Source organism: Artibeus jamaicensis, unplaced genomic scaffold (genome assembly GCF_021234435.1).
Source record: "Artibeus jamaicensis isolate MK-2021 breed Jamaican fruit bat unplaced genomic scaffold, CSHL_Jam_final contig_519, whole genome shotgun sequence".
In the NCBI taxonomy this organism is placed as follows: Eukaryota; Metazoa; Chordata; class Mammalia; order Chiroptera; family Phyllostomidae; genus Artibeus; species Artibeus jamaicensis.
Window position 1 is genome coordinate 26,104,263 of NW_026521871.1, and position 15,453 is coordinate 26,119,715.

The 15,453-nt window shown below is 41.0% G+C and overlaps 1 protein-coding gene across 3 annotated transcripts in view; it reads left to right on the plus strand.

Moving 5' to 3' along the window:
* The first annotated feature begins 9,322 nt into the window (after window positions 1-9,322).
* The window catches only part of STAG1 (stromal antigen 1), a 388,204-nt gene continuing 382,073 nt past the window's right edge, over window positions 9,323-15,453 (plus strand). For all 3 annotated transcript variants that reach the window (XM_053669339.1, XM_053669338.1, XM_053669340.1), the window contains exon 1: window positions 9,323-9,528. The gene's annotated coding sequence lies outside the window, so the exon portion shown is untranslated. The remainder of the gene's footprint in view (window positions 9,529-15,453) is intronic.

Sequence of the window (15,453 nt, forward strand, 5' to 3'; positions counted from 1 at the left end):
GACAAGCCACAGACTAGAAGACCATATTTGCAAGATATTTAATAAAAGACTATTATCCAAAATAGAAAGAACTCTTAAAAAACTCAACAGTAACAAAACAAACAATCCAAATAAAAAATGGGCCAAAGACCTTAATAGACATCTCACCAAAGAAGATATACAGACAAGAAATAAATGTATGAAAAGATGGTCTACATCACATGTAATCAGGAAAATGCAAATTATAACAACCAGATACCACTATAAACCTATTAGAATGACCAGAAATATGGAACACTGACAACACCAAATGCTGGTGAGGATGTGGAGCAAGATGAATTTTTTACATTGTGTGAATGAAAAATAGTGCAAGCCACTTTTGAAGACAATTTTACAGTTTCTTATAAAACTAAACATACTCTTAGCATATGATCCAGCAATCATACTGCTTGATATTTACTCAAAGGGGTTGAAAACTTAAGTCCACATAAAAATCCTGCATAGGAATATTTATGGCAGTTTTATTCATAGTTGCCAAAACTTGGAAGCAACTTCCGGCCAAGAGGGAGGCATAGGTAGACATACTGTGCCTCCTTGAACAACCAAAATTAAGGACAATACAATTTAGAAACAAAAAAACAACCAGATTTGACTGAAAATTGAACTGTACGGAAGTCCGACAAGCAGTCATCCAGACTGGTAAGGGGGTGGAGTCAGCGGCTGGTGGAGACGGGGCACAGCAGTAAAAGGCAGTGGTTGGCGGCCTAGGGCATGCAGGCAGTAGCTGGAAGACCCAGGGTGGCGAGGGGCAAGGAGCAGACCCAGTGAGGCGTGCAACCACTGCTCGCTGACCTTGGACACACATTTGCATGCAGATAAACCAGGCGAAAACACAGTGAGACAGACTGCGCAAATCAGGGCCCCAGTGCTGGGAAATAAAGCCTAAAAAGCACCGATTGAAAACACTTGTGGGGGTTGAGGTGCCAGGGGGAGACTCCCAGCCTCACAGGAGAGTTCGTTAGAGAGACCCATAGGGTCCTAGAATGCACACAAGCCCATCCACCTGTGAACCAGCACCAGAAGGGCAAAATTTACTTGTGGGTAGCAAGGGAAAAGGGACTGAAAGCTGGCAGAGAGCAGATCAAGTGCCATTTTTCCCTCTCATACCCCACCCCCGCACACAGCATCACTACCCAGGGACCTGGGTTGCCCCACCCAGGTGAAAACTGAAGGCTCTGCCCCTCACTATGTAACATAGTGCTCAAGACAAAAAAAATGGCTCAAATGGAAGAACATATCATAGCTCCAGAAAAAATACAACTAAGCGACCAAGAGATAGCCAACCTATCAGATGCACAGTTCAAAGCACTGGTGATCAGGATGCTCACAGAACTGGTTGATTTTGGTTGCAAATTAGATGAAAAGATGAAGGCTATGCTAAGTGAAATGAAGCAAAATGCACAGGGAACCAATAGTGATGGAAAGAAAACTGGGACTCAAATCAATGGAGTGGACCAGAAGAAGGAAGAAACAACAAAACAGAAAAGAATGAAGAAACGAGAATTCAAAAAAATGAGGAGAGGCTTAGGAACCTCCAGGACATCTTTAAATGTTCCAACATCTGAATTATAGGGGTACCAGAAAGCGAAGAGGAAGAGCAACAAGTGGAAAACTTATTTGAACAAATAAAGGAGAATTTCCCCAATCTGGCAAAGGAAATAGACTTCCAGGAAATCCAGAAAGCTCAGACAGTCCCAAAGAAGGTGTACCCAAGAAGGAACACACCAAGGCACATCATCATTACATTAGCCAAGATTCAAATGAAGAATTCTAGAAGCAGTAAAAGGAGACAATTGTCTACAAAGGAGTTCCCATCAGACTGTCAGCTGATTTCTCAAAAGAGACCTTACAGTCAACAAAGGGCTGGAAAGAAGTATTCCAAGTTATGAAAGCCAAGGACCTACAACCAAGATTACTCTATCCAGCAAAGCTTTCATTTAGAATGAAAGGGCAGATAAAGTGCTTCTCAGATAAGGTCAGGTTCAAGGAGTTCATCACCAAGCCCTTATTTTATGAAATGTTAAAGGGACTTATCTAAGAAAAAGAAGATAAAAAAGATGAACAGTGAAAGGACAGCAAACTCACAGTTATTAACAACCACACCTAAAACAAAAGCAAACTATGTAAACAACTAGAACAGGAATAGAATTACAGAAATGGAGATCACATGGAGGGTTAGCAACAGGGGAGTGGAAGGAGGAGAGAGGGGGAAAAGTTACAGAGAATAAGCAGCACAGATGGTAGGTAGAAAATAGACAGGGGGAGGGCTAGAATAGCATGGGAAATGTAGAAGCTAAAGAACTTATGACACATAGACATGAACTAAAGTGGGGGAATGTGAGTGGGGGAGGGTATGCAGGGTGGAGGGGAATAAAGGGGGGAAAATGGGCCAACTGTAATAGCATAATCAATAAAATGCACACACACATAAATAAATAAATAAATAAATAAATAAATAAATAAATAAATAAATAAACTTGGAAGCAACCAAGATGCTCCTCAATAAGGGAATGGATAAATAAACTGTAGTACATTTGGACAGTGGATTATTATTCAGCACTAAAAAGAAAGAAGCTATGAAGCCACAAAAAGACATGGAAGAAACTTAAATGCATATTACTAAGTAAAGAGGTCAATCTGAAAACACTACGTACTATATAATTTTAACCATATGACATTCTAGAAAAGGCAGAACTATGGAGACAGTAAAAAGGTAAGTGCTAGCCAGGGATGAGGAGGAGGGAGAATGAAGACACAGAACACAGAGGATCTTTAGGGCGATAAAATACTGCAATTATATTATAATGATGGACACCTGTCATCATATATTTGTCCAAACTCATAGAATGTATGATGCCAAGAGTGTACCCTAGGGTATGAACTTGGGGTGATTATGATGTGTCAGTATAGGTTCCCCCCTTGGTAACAAATGTATGAATCTGGTGAGTGATGTTGATAATGGGGAAATCTTGGTACCTTTTTCTCTCAATTTTGTTGTGAACTTAAAACACTGTAAAAAAATTATTTAAAAGAAGCTTTCTGTTAAAGGAATACCATTATTATCATGAAAACAAGTTGACTGAATGTTATTAAGCAGAACTCTAAGGTCCATGTAATAACTTAGAAATCTTCTTCATGGAAAAAATATCCAGAAAGAAAAAAGATATGAAGTTCAGTCAAATTTTTAAAAGAGTTCTGCCATCTAAATAGTCACAAATAAGCTGTGTTAAAAAGCAATGTTATTTATATTACTGATTAATCATTTATCTGGAATGTATTTATATTTACATTAATGTAGTTTTTTTAATGCAACTCTAAAATTTGTAATGTTAAATATTAGTTTTGGACCAGGTTGGCTAAAAGATTGAAATAAAAGTTTAATGAGCGTGTGTCTTCTTTAGAAATCTAGCCCCTCTAGGATGAATCCTCAAGGTAGGCCAAGTTCCATTTTGGATCATTGCAATGAGCAATGAGGGAGAAATTCCAATGCCAAGAACCTTCAGCTAAGCAAGTAGTTGTTCTATTGATATTTTATTCCATAACCTAAATAATATTTAAGAGCCATTAGCTCCTACCCACACTAGTTCCAAATATTCTTTTTGATATTTTGTTCACACATATGACTCAAAGCTATACATGAAAGATATGGTGTTGAAATCTTTGCCAAGAACTTTGGAATCTTGATTTAAACTTTCATGGAAGCAGATGCTCCTGGGAAATGTGTAATTTTATAACAAAGTCAACACATGATGGAACCTATTACTTTATCTTACCAGGTAGCTAAAGATTGAATATATTTGCCTTTTGCTTATGTTTATGATTATTCTGACTAGACCAACTAATGTAAAATTTGTAATAAAATAGGAATTGAAAAAAATTAAGGCATTTCTTGAATGTCATTAAATATTTTAGATTATATTTTATAAATCATATGACCCACAGAACATTTTTGTGCATTTTAAATTTATTATTTTAAAATATTTATTTATTTTTAGATTTTATTAATTTTTAGAGAGAGGGGAAGGGAGGGAGAAAGAGAGGGAGAAACATCAATCTGTTGCCTATCATATAGGCTGTGACTGGGGATGGAACTGCAACCTAGGTATGTGCCTTGATGTGGAATCAGACCAGTGACCTTTTGCTTTAGGAGAGGATGCCCAACCAACTGAGCCACACCAGTCAGGGCTTTCATGCATTTTTTAAAGGGAGGGGAATGAAGGACAATGATTTTTTAGAAGGCTATTATAATTGTTCTGGTATAAGGCAATGGGAATTGGTGGGGAGGGAAGGGCTTAAACAAGGATAGAGCAGTAGAAGAAAAAGCAAGGGATTTGAATGAGAATATGATAGGACCTGGGCTTTTTTGAAGGAAAAGAGTCAATCTGGCCCTACAATTTAGAGCATAACAGACAAGGTAATTATTTACAAACATTACTCAAGAGAGAGATCAAAATAAAGAAAATTTTAGATTTCCATAAACTCAGAATGTTGACTATCCATGTTCTTAGGTATTTTTTAAAAATTACTAAAGAACTTGAGACCTTCTGGCCAAGATGAAGGCATAGGTAGATAAACTCAGTCTTCTCACACAACCTAAAGGACAACAATAAATTCAAAAAACAAAAACAACCAGAACTTCCAGGCAATTCAACTGTATGGAGGTCCACCAACCAAGGAGCTAAAGAAGAAGCAGTTATCTAGACAGGTAGGGGGTTGGAAATGTGCATCTGGGGCAGAGAGAATGCATGACAAGGTGGACCAGGTGGGTGAGACAGCCACTGGTGGTCCCACATTTGTGTGTGGATAAACTGAGAGGAACAACTGGGGAGTGAGATAGACCACACAACCCAGCGTTCCAGTGTGGGAAACTAAAGCCTCAAAACCTCTGGCTATAAAAATCTGTGGGGCTTGTGGCAGTAGGAGAAATTCCCATCCTCACAGGAGAGTTTGCTGGAGAGACCCATGGGGTCCTAGAATGTACACAAACATACCAACCTAGGAATCAGCAACACAAGGGCCCAATTTGCTTGTGGGTAGCAGAGGAAGTGACTGAAAGTCGTCTGAGAGCTGAGCAAGCAGCACTGTTCCCTGTCTGAACTCTCCCCGTATTCAGCACCTTGACAAAATGGGCTGTTCAGCAGCACAGTGTGTTGCCTTACCCTGGCAAATACCTAAGGCTCCACTCCTTACAATGTAACAGGTGCACAAAGACAAAAAAATATGGCCCAAATGAAAAAAAAACAGATCAAAAGTCCAGAGAAAGAACTAAGTGACAAGGAGACAGTCAACCTATCAGATGCACAGTTCAAAACACTGGTAATCAGGATGCTCACAGAAATGGTTTAGTACAGTCACAAAATAGAGGAAAAAGCGAAGGCTACAAAATGAAATTTTAAAAAAATATTCAGGGAACCAACAGTGAAGGGAAGGAAACCAGAAGTCAAATAAAAGATCTGGAACAGAAGGAAGAAAGAAACATCCAATAAAAAAAAGAATGAAGAAACAAGAATTAAAAAAAAGAAATCAGGAGAGGCTTAGAAACCTCTGGGACAACTTTAAATGCTCCAACATCTGAATTGTAGTGGTATCAGAAGGAGAAGAGCAAAAATTTGAAAACTTATCTGACCAAATAATAAAGGAGAACTTCCCCAATGTGGTGAAGAAAATACACTTCCAGGAAGTCCAGGAGGCTCAGAGTACCAGTGGTGAAGAAAATACACTTCCAGGAAGTCCGGGAGGCTCAGAGTACCAAAGAAGTTGGACCCAAGGAAGCACACACCAAGGCACATCATAATTAAATTACCCAAGATTAAAATGAAGGAGAGAATTCTAGAAGCTGTAAGAGAAAAGGAGACAATTGTCTATAAAGGAGTTCCCATCAGACTGTCATCTGATTACTCAAAAGAGACCTTACAGGGAAGAAGGGGCTGGAAAGAAGTATTCAAAGTCATGAAAGGCAAGGATCTACATCCAAGATTACTCTATCCAGCAAAGCTATCATTTAGAATGAAAGGGCAAATAAAGAGCTTCCCAGACAAGATGGTGGAGTTAAAGGAGTTCATCATCACTAAGCCCTTATTATATGTCATGTTAAAGGGACTTAACCAAGAAAAAGAAGATAAAAAATATGAACAGTAAAATAACAACAAACTCAACTATCAACAAGTGAACCTAAAAAACAAAAACAAAAACAGATTAAGCAAAGAACTAGAACAGAAACATAATCGCAAAAATGGATTCACATGGAGGTTTATCAGTGGGGTGGGGGAAGGGAGAGAATGGGGAAAAGGTACAGGTAATAAGAAGCATAATTGGTAGGTACAAAATAGACAGGGGGAGGTTAAGAATAGTATAGGAAATGCAGAAACCAAAGAATTTACATGTAAAACCCATGAACATGAACTAAGAGGGGGAATGCTGGTGGGAGGGGTGTGAAGGGCAAAGGGGAACACAGGGGAGAAAAAATAGGACAACTGTAATAGCAATCAATAAAATATACTTAAAGTTACTAAAAAATTTTTAGCAAGATAAAAACAACAATGTAATAATACAAATGACATTTCTATATGAGAAAGGTGATATTGTTATGGCCATCTTATAGTTAAGGAAACTGAGGCAGAAAAAGATTTGCCCCAAATTACAAAGTTTTCCAGAGCAGTCTGGTTCCAGAGTCCATGTTTATAATTGTTGTACTTGTTGAAATTGTAATGCTATTAAAAGAAATTAGGAAATCTGAATAAGAAAGTTGCACTGTGTTATATGTTAAATTTTAGGCTGGAGTTTTCTGGCAAGTAAGCTGATCATGAAGAATCTTAGTTTCGGAATAATCAGGAATGGACAGCAATTTTGGAAGACTTGAAGAGAAAGAATGTACAGAACAGAGAACTAGGAGTTGAATTATGGGGTGGAATAAGGAGGAGGAGCTAGGAAAGGAATCAGAAGACGAGTAAACCAGGTAGGTTGTTTTAGAAATTGTCTTAAAAGAAAGAGAAATGGGGTTTCAAGGGGTGGGGGGAATAGATATAGGGTGTGCCAAGAAAATGAAGAATGAGAAAACAGTTGGAAATTAGAACTTGGATAATTTGAAAGTGTAATTTCAATGTGCTGTCATGGAGTCATTGATAAAACCTAAAGAATAAGGTGGAAATGAAGGGGTGACTTTTGAGAAAAGTTGTGTGGACCCCAAGAATATTCATTTGATGTGAACCCCAAGAAGGAATTTATCTGCTGAAATGGACTTCCTATGGTCAACTGAGGGCCCAAATTTTATAAATAGTAAGATCCTAGTGACCATTTGGTGACGGGCTTCTCACATCCTCTGGGACTAAGAAATTTAGACAGAATTCTTGGTTTCCTGCACTTTGCCCTGCCTGTCTGCTCATGTTAGCTAGCGGATGTCAACAACTGCAGGGAAACCCTGGTTTCCTCTTAATGGGCTGAAATGTGCAATTTGGATTCCCTCATTTACATAAAACAGACCTGAGAACTTGGGTGGGAAATTTTGCTATAAAATGTGGTCGCCCCTTTGGTGGAACACAATTTAGATTGCTGCCTGAATCTGTGTGTCCTGGGCAGCAGCTCCTTTTTGGTCAAATAAATGCTTTTTTATCCTTTATTACATTATAAAACTGACTTTGGTTTACAGTTAACAGTACAGCGACTAGAGGGAGTAGTAGCATTGAATTTTTAAAGAATGGAAACTGTTTAAAATTTGGAAGAAGCCAGCAGATAAGAAGATACTGAAGCTATTTGCGTAAGACCTCATGAAATGGTGGAAGAAGGAAGTGGGAAGGACGGGCGGCACATGCAGTCTAGGGAGAAAGACTGGTGTTGGAGAGAAGGGGAGAATGGATTAATTTCCTGAGGATTTTTGAGATAAAAAACAGGGTGTGTCTACAGATATAGTAACATCGAGATAATATCAAACCAGAATGGGAATCCCATAGCTTTGATCCCAGAAAGCCAGGTGAAGTTATCTATTAGTATAGATTGGGACTGGCACTTTGAACAATGAAATTTAAATAGTCTGCGAGAAGGAGGCAACCAGAGAGTAGGAAAAAAATAATTTTAAGTGGCAATTCAGACTAGAATTCATACCTGACCAGGTCAGTTGTGACTTCCTCCAGTGAAAAGCCACACCTTGTGACCCCTGGGAGAAAAGCCAGAAATTGGGGTAGCCTATTAGCGATGGACCCTGAAGACTATAACGGAGATGAGTGATTCTAAGTCATTACTATAGCAACAGAGGATTTTAGTCATAAATGAAGTTGATGACCTGGGAAATTAAGGACTCGATTTGTATTGCAAAGTTGTGAGCCAGGGAAAGGTAAGGGCCACGGCCAGGGCTTTGGCGAGGTAGGCATGATGAGCAGTGAATAGGTCACGTTCAAAGCCAGATTTCACGTTAGACATTTATTTCCCTTTTGGCGGGTATAAGGCTAGGATCGTCCAATTCAGAGCCACTAAGAGCAATCCTAAAACGTGAGAGGACAAATCTAATTCAAAAGCTGAGGCTGTATTCTGCTAGTCTAGCTACATTCCTTTTTCACTAACTGGCCAATGCTGCCGCCTTATGCAAAGCCGGCACCACGGAAAGGATCTTTTACAGTCCAGGGACTATGCCAATCCATCGGCCTGGGCGGGCACTCTAGCATTTACATTAGCGGGAGGAAGGTCCCAATAGTTACCTCGCCCGGTAAAGCGCTTCGTGAACAGTCAACAATAAATTGCTAAAACAATGAAAGGTTCTGACGCCCTGGTTAAAAAGGGCAGGAGGAGAGCAGAGTTGTGCGCCGCCACTCCCTGCCATTTCTGCAGAGTGCGTCCCACGCGGGGGTGGGGACACCAGGAAAACGCCACTCTCGGGAGCTGGGCAGGAGCCTTGGCGAAGGAGACGTCGGCAGGGGCTCATTTCCCTCCTAGTCTAGGTAAAGCTCCAAAAATGGCGGTCAGCAACTCGGCTCCGGAGAGGCGCGCAGGCGCCACTCTGGCTGTCTTTCCGCCTGCCTCAGGCTGCCCGACCACAGTCCACAACGCCTTCACCCTGCGATATCCGCTGCTCGCAATTGGCTGAGCTGCGGTAGCGCGCCGTGCAGGGGCGGAGTCGCCACGCAGGGGCTACGTTTTCCGCCCCGCTGGCGCGCGCGCGCTCAACCCTCACTGGCACGCGTTTGCGCGCGTCCCCGTCGTGGACCCCAGCTCGCGCCTCAGCTCCCTCCCCTTTCCGGGCTGGCCCGTCCCGTCAGCGAGGCAGTATGCACCGCGGCCAGCAGAGGGCGGTCTGGACCCAAGTCTGCAGCGGCGCCATTGGCGTGTGGAAAATGCCACCAGATGGCGGGTTAGGATTGCAGCTCCGTTGAAGGCGCGGCCCCCGCTCCCGAACCCCCGGCGACCACCCCGTAACAACCCCCCCACATCGGGAATAACACACCGGAGACTTTTGGGGGGAAACTAGGTCGACGGCCGGCGGCGCCCGGATGGGCAGCTGAGGTGAGTACGGGCGGCGGCGATAGCGGCAGGGGGCGGGAAAGAGGGGGAATGCGGCGGCAGCAGCGCGGGGGCTGGAGACGCCGATCCAAAATGGAGGCCGGGAGAGAGCGAGAGAGCGCGAGCTGGGAGCGGGCGGGCCCGGCGCGGGCTCCGCGCGGGGGAGGGAGGCCGCGCGGGCCTGTGCGCGGTGCGGCGGTCACTGACCGTCCGGGCGCGCGGGGGCGGCGGCTGTGGGCGCGGCGGGCATCTCGGAGCTCTGGTCGCTCGTCACCCATCCCGCGGGCCCCGAAAATTGTGCCCCCGCCCGCTCGAGCACTACGGCGACGGGCGCGGAAGCCTTTGTGGCGCGCTCGGGCCCGCCGCCAAGCCCGCCCTCCGCCCTCCCCCACGTCCGGACTTGGGGACTCGCCCGCGCCCGGTAGGGCCGGGCCGAGGAGGGCTCGTGCGAACGCCCTCCGCCGCCCTGTGTTTCTGCGGTGTTTTAGCGGCAGCGTCGTCACATGACAGACAACGAGCTCGCCTCAGTGGAGGGGCCTGGGGGTCGCTCTGCTTGTCGGCCAGCCCTGGATTTTTCTTGGTGGGGTGGGGCGGGGCTGGGAGCTGGCGACCGGGGGAAAGGGGGCGTCGAAGCCAGGCTTCCCGCTATCTGCCTTCCCCGCCCCCGACGGAGGCCTTCTTGTGAAACGTGTCCAGTCCGGAGCACTGCCCTGCTATTTGCCAACCCCCGGGGAGATGAGACCAATAAAAGTTGTTTTACCTCTTTTCTCGGGGAGGGGGCAGGATGAAGAGCTCGGAAACTGGAGTGCTTGGAGTTGGACCTGGGCCTTTCCTGGGGGGTCTGAACTGGGTGCTGCTTGTATGCCATAGGGCTGAGAATTTTCAGGTTTTAAGATTGGCACCTTACCCCTTCTCTCCACGTGTGAAATGTTGTCGGTTCTCTTCACATCGCAGAGAATCGTGCCCCGGCAGTATAAGTTATGGGGTGGTTTTGGAAGCTTATGGACTCAACAGTGCTGTTTTGTGTTTCTGTTTGTATGTGACTATAGCAAATTATTTGCTGTTAACGTTGGTGTAAAGACGTTACAATTTATTCTTTTTCGTGGTAACCACGAAGCACTGTATTTTGTATTTTAGCAAATAAAGTTAGTGTTTGTTAGAGCAGTTGAATTGGCATCGAGAAAGTTGATTTGCAACTTGTGAAATTTGAGTATAACTCCACCTTTTAGTTTTGTGTGTGTGTTTTTAGGAAAAGTTGCAAATTCTGATGCTGAAGCACTTAGGGAACTATACACAACAGTTAAAATAAAAACAACTTGCTTATTTTATGATATATTGTGTCACTTTCTCATTTTTGTAATGTATGGATAATTCAGATTAAAAAATTCGTCCAAAGGATGGAATGTTGGAAGATCCGGAAAGGTTGTTTACTTGCTTGTGATTTTTGAGACTACTTACAACACAAAGTGTTGGCTATCTAAAGTTCTAGTAGTACACCTACAGGTGTTTTGCTACATTTTCAAAATGTATTTTACATTTATTCAAGTGGTATACCAATGGTTATTTTTACAAGCACCTACTTTTGAATGGAATTTTTATGTTCTTTAGTTTTGTTGTTTTGACAAAGGTAAGGGCTATTTAGATGTGAAATATGGAAAATTGTTACTAGGATTGCTTTCTTCGAAGACAGTAATAAATTACTGTTGATTTGAATGGCTGTGTGTGTGTGTGTGTGTGTGTGTGTGTGTGTGTGCGCGCGCACGCTGGCTTTAAGGGATCTGTAGTGTAGGGGTGAGCACAGGACTGAAGTTACTTGAAACATTCCCTAGGTTTTTGATCTTTGGGATGTCCACTCCTGAGCTTTCTTTTCCTCATCACTAAAATGAAGGAGGTAATACAGTAGCTGTTTACAAGATGTGTGAAAAAGCCTCTTTTAATTTCTAAAACTTTAAAATTTTATACAGTTTTAATCTTTTTTTCCTTGATTGTGGATCTGTAGTGCTTTGAGAAGGTATAATACTCTCTGGGGAAAAAGATAAAAGGTTCCCCCCCCCCCTTTATTTTCTTTACAGCTTTGTCTTTTGTTGAGGGAGTGTATCAGTTTTTTTTTGTGTAGCAAAGTACTATAAATTTAGCAGCTTAAACAACACCTCTTTATTATCTTGCAGTTTCTGTATGTCAGAAATCTGGGTACTTTTTAAAATCAGGCTCTCAGGTCAGCATTTCACAACGCTGAAATCAAGATGTCACCTGTGCCTGCAATTCTCATTTGAGGCTTAAGGTCTTCTTCCAAGCTCACTACTTGTTGGCAAAATTAATTTCCTTGTGGCTGTATGACTGAAGATTTTTTTTTTTTTGCCTGCTCTTGGTCAGGTAGCATTCTCAGTTCCTTATTACAAGTCCAAACCAGCAGCTACAATATGACTATTTGCTTTCCTCTAGGCAATCTGACTTCCTCTCTCTCACACCTCTAGACTCCCCTTTAAAACCTCTTTTAAAAGCTTATCTGATTAGGTCAGGCCTATCCAGGATAATCTCCGTTTTGGTGAACTTGACCGATTAGGGATTTTAAATATAAATGCAGAAATCTGTTTTGTATCTTACACTTGCCAGAGTTATATCCGAAGATCTCTCCTACACTCTAGGGGAGGGTATTAGACAGGGATGTGAGTCATTGACGGTTCTTAGTATTTTGCCTCTCTTGGGGAAAGAAGTATCTTCACATTTGCCTCTTTAAAATCTGGATATGGGAGGAGATCACATAGGCAGAAGTGTAGTTCTACTTGAGAAGTTTACTTACACTTATTTTGTCTTTCTTTACACTTTTTCTTTTCCCATATTTCCTGCTACCTCAGTTAAATGTCTCCCTCTTTAAAGTGTTTTATTGTAGGAAACTAATGGAAACTAAAATTAAAATTAAAAAAATTTAAAAAGAAGGAAGGCAATGGAAGATACTGTGCAAGCTTATTTTTCCTTGATGCATGTCGTTCTACCCATTGTAGAGAAGAGATTGAATCTCACAGAGGTAAAGAATAAGTTATAGTCTTATATAGAGACAGGTAGATCACGTAGTCATTGCACCAGACAGTTGCCGTGCTGTGATTGGTGCAGCAACTTGTGAGGAGGAAATTCTTATGGAAATGAATAGTTATTTGAAAATGGCAAAGTGGAGATATTGTTAGAACAAAGAAGGTAACGAAAGTTTGGTCATGGTGTGGGATAGTTTAAAAGTCTGTCAACATAAGAAACATCTACACCTGTAGAGAACTTTTAGGAGTTCATTTGAGCCAAACTGACAACAGTGCTGGGAAGCATGATCTCGTGCTCCAGAGAATGACTTGCAATTTTTCCTATACATTTGGAAGTTAGGAGGAAACATAAGGAAGATTACATGAAGGTTGGAGAAAGCAAGACCAAGCCTGGTGTTGAATTATAGGATACTTCTTACCAAGATGATGTGCTCTCCTGAGGGTGGTTATACTTCCCAGGGATCTGGAAAAGAGGCATTTTGGTGGTGTGTTAATCATAGATATACCAAAACAACAGGGCTTGCTAAGGCAAAGATATCCTTTTACTAGGGAAGTTACAGATCTGAGCCATGACTACCACCCTGACCTTCCCAGTCAGGAATCTATGATCAGATCACCCTGTGATGTTACTTTCAGTTAGATTTATTATGGAGCTCCGCCTTTGTCCACAACTTCAAAAAGCAAAATATTTTAAGAGGGGGCATTTAGACAGTTTTCTTTAGTTGGCCAAAATGTGTGTTTGGCTAGTAGATGGCTCTAGTAGCGTTTAGTTCTCTTGAACTTCATTCAAAACAATTTTGTTAGATTGTACTGTGACAGCTGTCATGTCAGCATGCATTTAAAAAAATCAAAATTGGTGAATTTTTGTGTAGCCATTTTAATATTGAAGATGGAAGAAAATATGCAACATTGTTTGGCATATTATGCTTTATTATTTTGAGAAAGGCAAAAATACAACTGAAATGGGAAAAAAGATTTTGTAGTGTATGGAGAAGGACTGTGACTTCTCCATACTGTGACTGGTCGAATGTGTCGAAAGTGGTTTGCAAAATTGGGTGCTGGAGATTTCTCGCTGGACAATGCTTCATGGTTGGGTAGACCAGTTGAAGAATCATGAACTCCGACATTTGTGTGAGATCTATGAGCCCCACTTTGCACAGGTTGTGTGAAGATGTGACACCTATACATTAAATAAGTAGTTTTAGGAGAGGAATCCCAAGCTTGGGGAAATTTGAATCTTTATAATGGGTAAGCATGCCTTCTCTTTTCTTGAGAGCAATGCCTGATTATTATCAGGTTATTGTTTTTCCTGTCTCATTTAGAGTACTGAAAGGTAGGCTTCTATTCTCCAGGAGAGAGAGTATGAATTAGCAAATGTGAAGAAATTTTGATGACAGTGAACAGTGTTAAAGTGAAAGAACATCTGAAGCTGTGTTCTACTTTACTGTTAAATCCAACATTAACTTGGGAAGAAAGTGCCTTACTGTGTACCTTGTACTGAAAGGAATAATTTAAAAGGCGAAAGATTTATACGATCTGAAGAGAAACCAGAGTATGATAGGAATAATTTAAAAGTTTATGCTCACAGATGAAAGAAGCACTGTCACATAGTAAGTGGCTAAGAATGCCATTATTCATTGTGCAAGAGAGTTCCTGGCATTTTAGTCACACTGCCTGTTTAAAATTCTAACTTACCTCCTCTCAGGTATGTATACCTGGACAACTTTTTTAACCTCTCTAAACCTGTTTTCTCATGTAATACGGGGATAATAAAAGCATGCCTCTGTTATGGATTTAACCTCTGTAGAGGTTAAAAAGGTAGCTTTTAAGTATTAGACTATGTTACATTTTACATAAATCCAAAGGGCATTAATTTTGAATTTAAAAGGTAAATAAAATTATAATCTAAATAAACGATGAGGTTACTTTCTAGATGTCAAGAATTTTAATTATGATACTGGTAATTGGTTTTTATCTGCACATAAAACTAACATAAAAACTTTATTAATGAGAATGGTCAGAGAAGGTTTTACTCTTGTTATTTGAGAGATGAGGGTTATTGCCAGTATTTTTTCTGCTTATTATTAAATATATTTCAAACATCAGGCTCTTTTTCTTTCCTCAGAAAGTATCAAATTCTAGAAAGGCAACATAATGTTTTCTTTGTAGTTGAGACTTTTATGGTTGTATCAGGATTATTATTTGATTTTTATTTATAATTGACTTGATTATTATTGGATTTTTTGCATATATAATTTTGCAAAGAGACAAGGAATGAATCCTTACTAAGAGCAAAACATATCTTGAATGTTACCTCTTTGAGTTAGTTACTAGGCAAAATAAGATGGTAGATGATTGCTTTCTCCCCCCCCCCCAATAAAAATGGGATACAAAGAACAAAACCCTGGTTAACCGGAGAATTTTTTTTTCAGTTATGATTAAAAAAAATTTTTGTAGAAATGTAAAGGCAGCATGATGTAGGAGAGAGAAAACTAGGGTCAGAGACTTGAGTTTTAATTACAGCTCTAGTACTAACTACCTCTTTGTCTTTGAGTTACTTTGAGTTTTTTGGGGTCTTTGTTTCTTCATGGTAAAATTAGTGCCTTGGACTTTGTTTCAAAGATTCTTTTAAATTTTTTAGTACCTGTTGAAATAATTAGGAAATCAACTCTGAATACATAATGTAGAATGTTTGATTTGAAAGGACTTAGTTTGGAAAAATCTAATTATGTTATCAGCAGGCTTCTTTGGTCTCCTTGTCTCCCAACTGGTTGGTTATTCAAATAATTCATGCTTTCCCTTAGCTGATAAGTGTACAGACCAATTACATTAATAATTAGATAGTATGCAGGGTTGTCCGACCTTTTGGCATCTCTGTGCCACATTGGAAGAAGAGTTG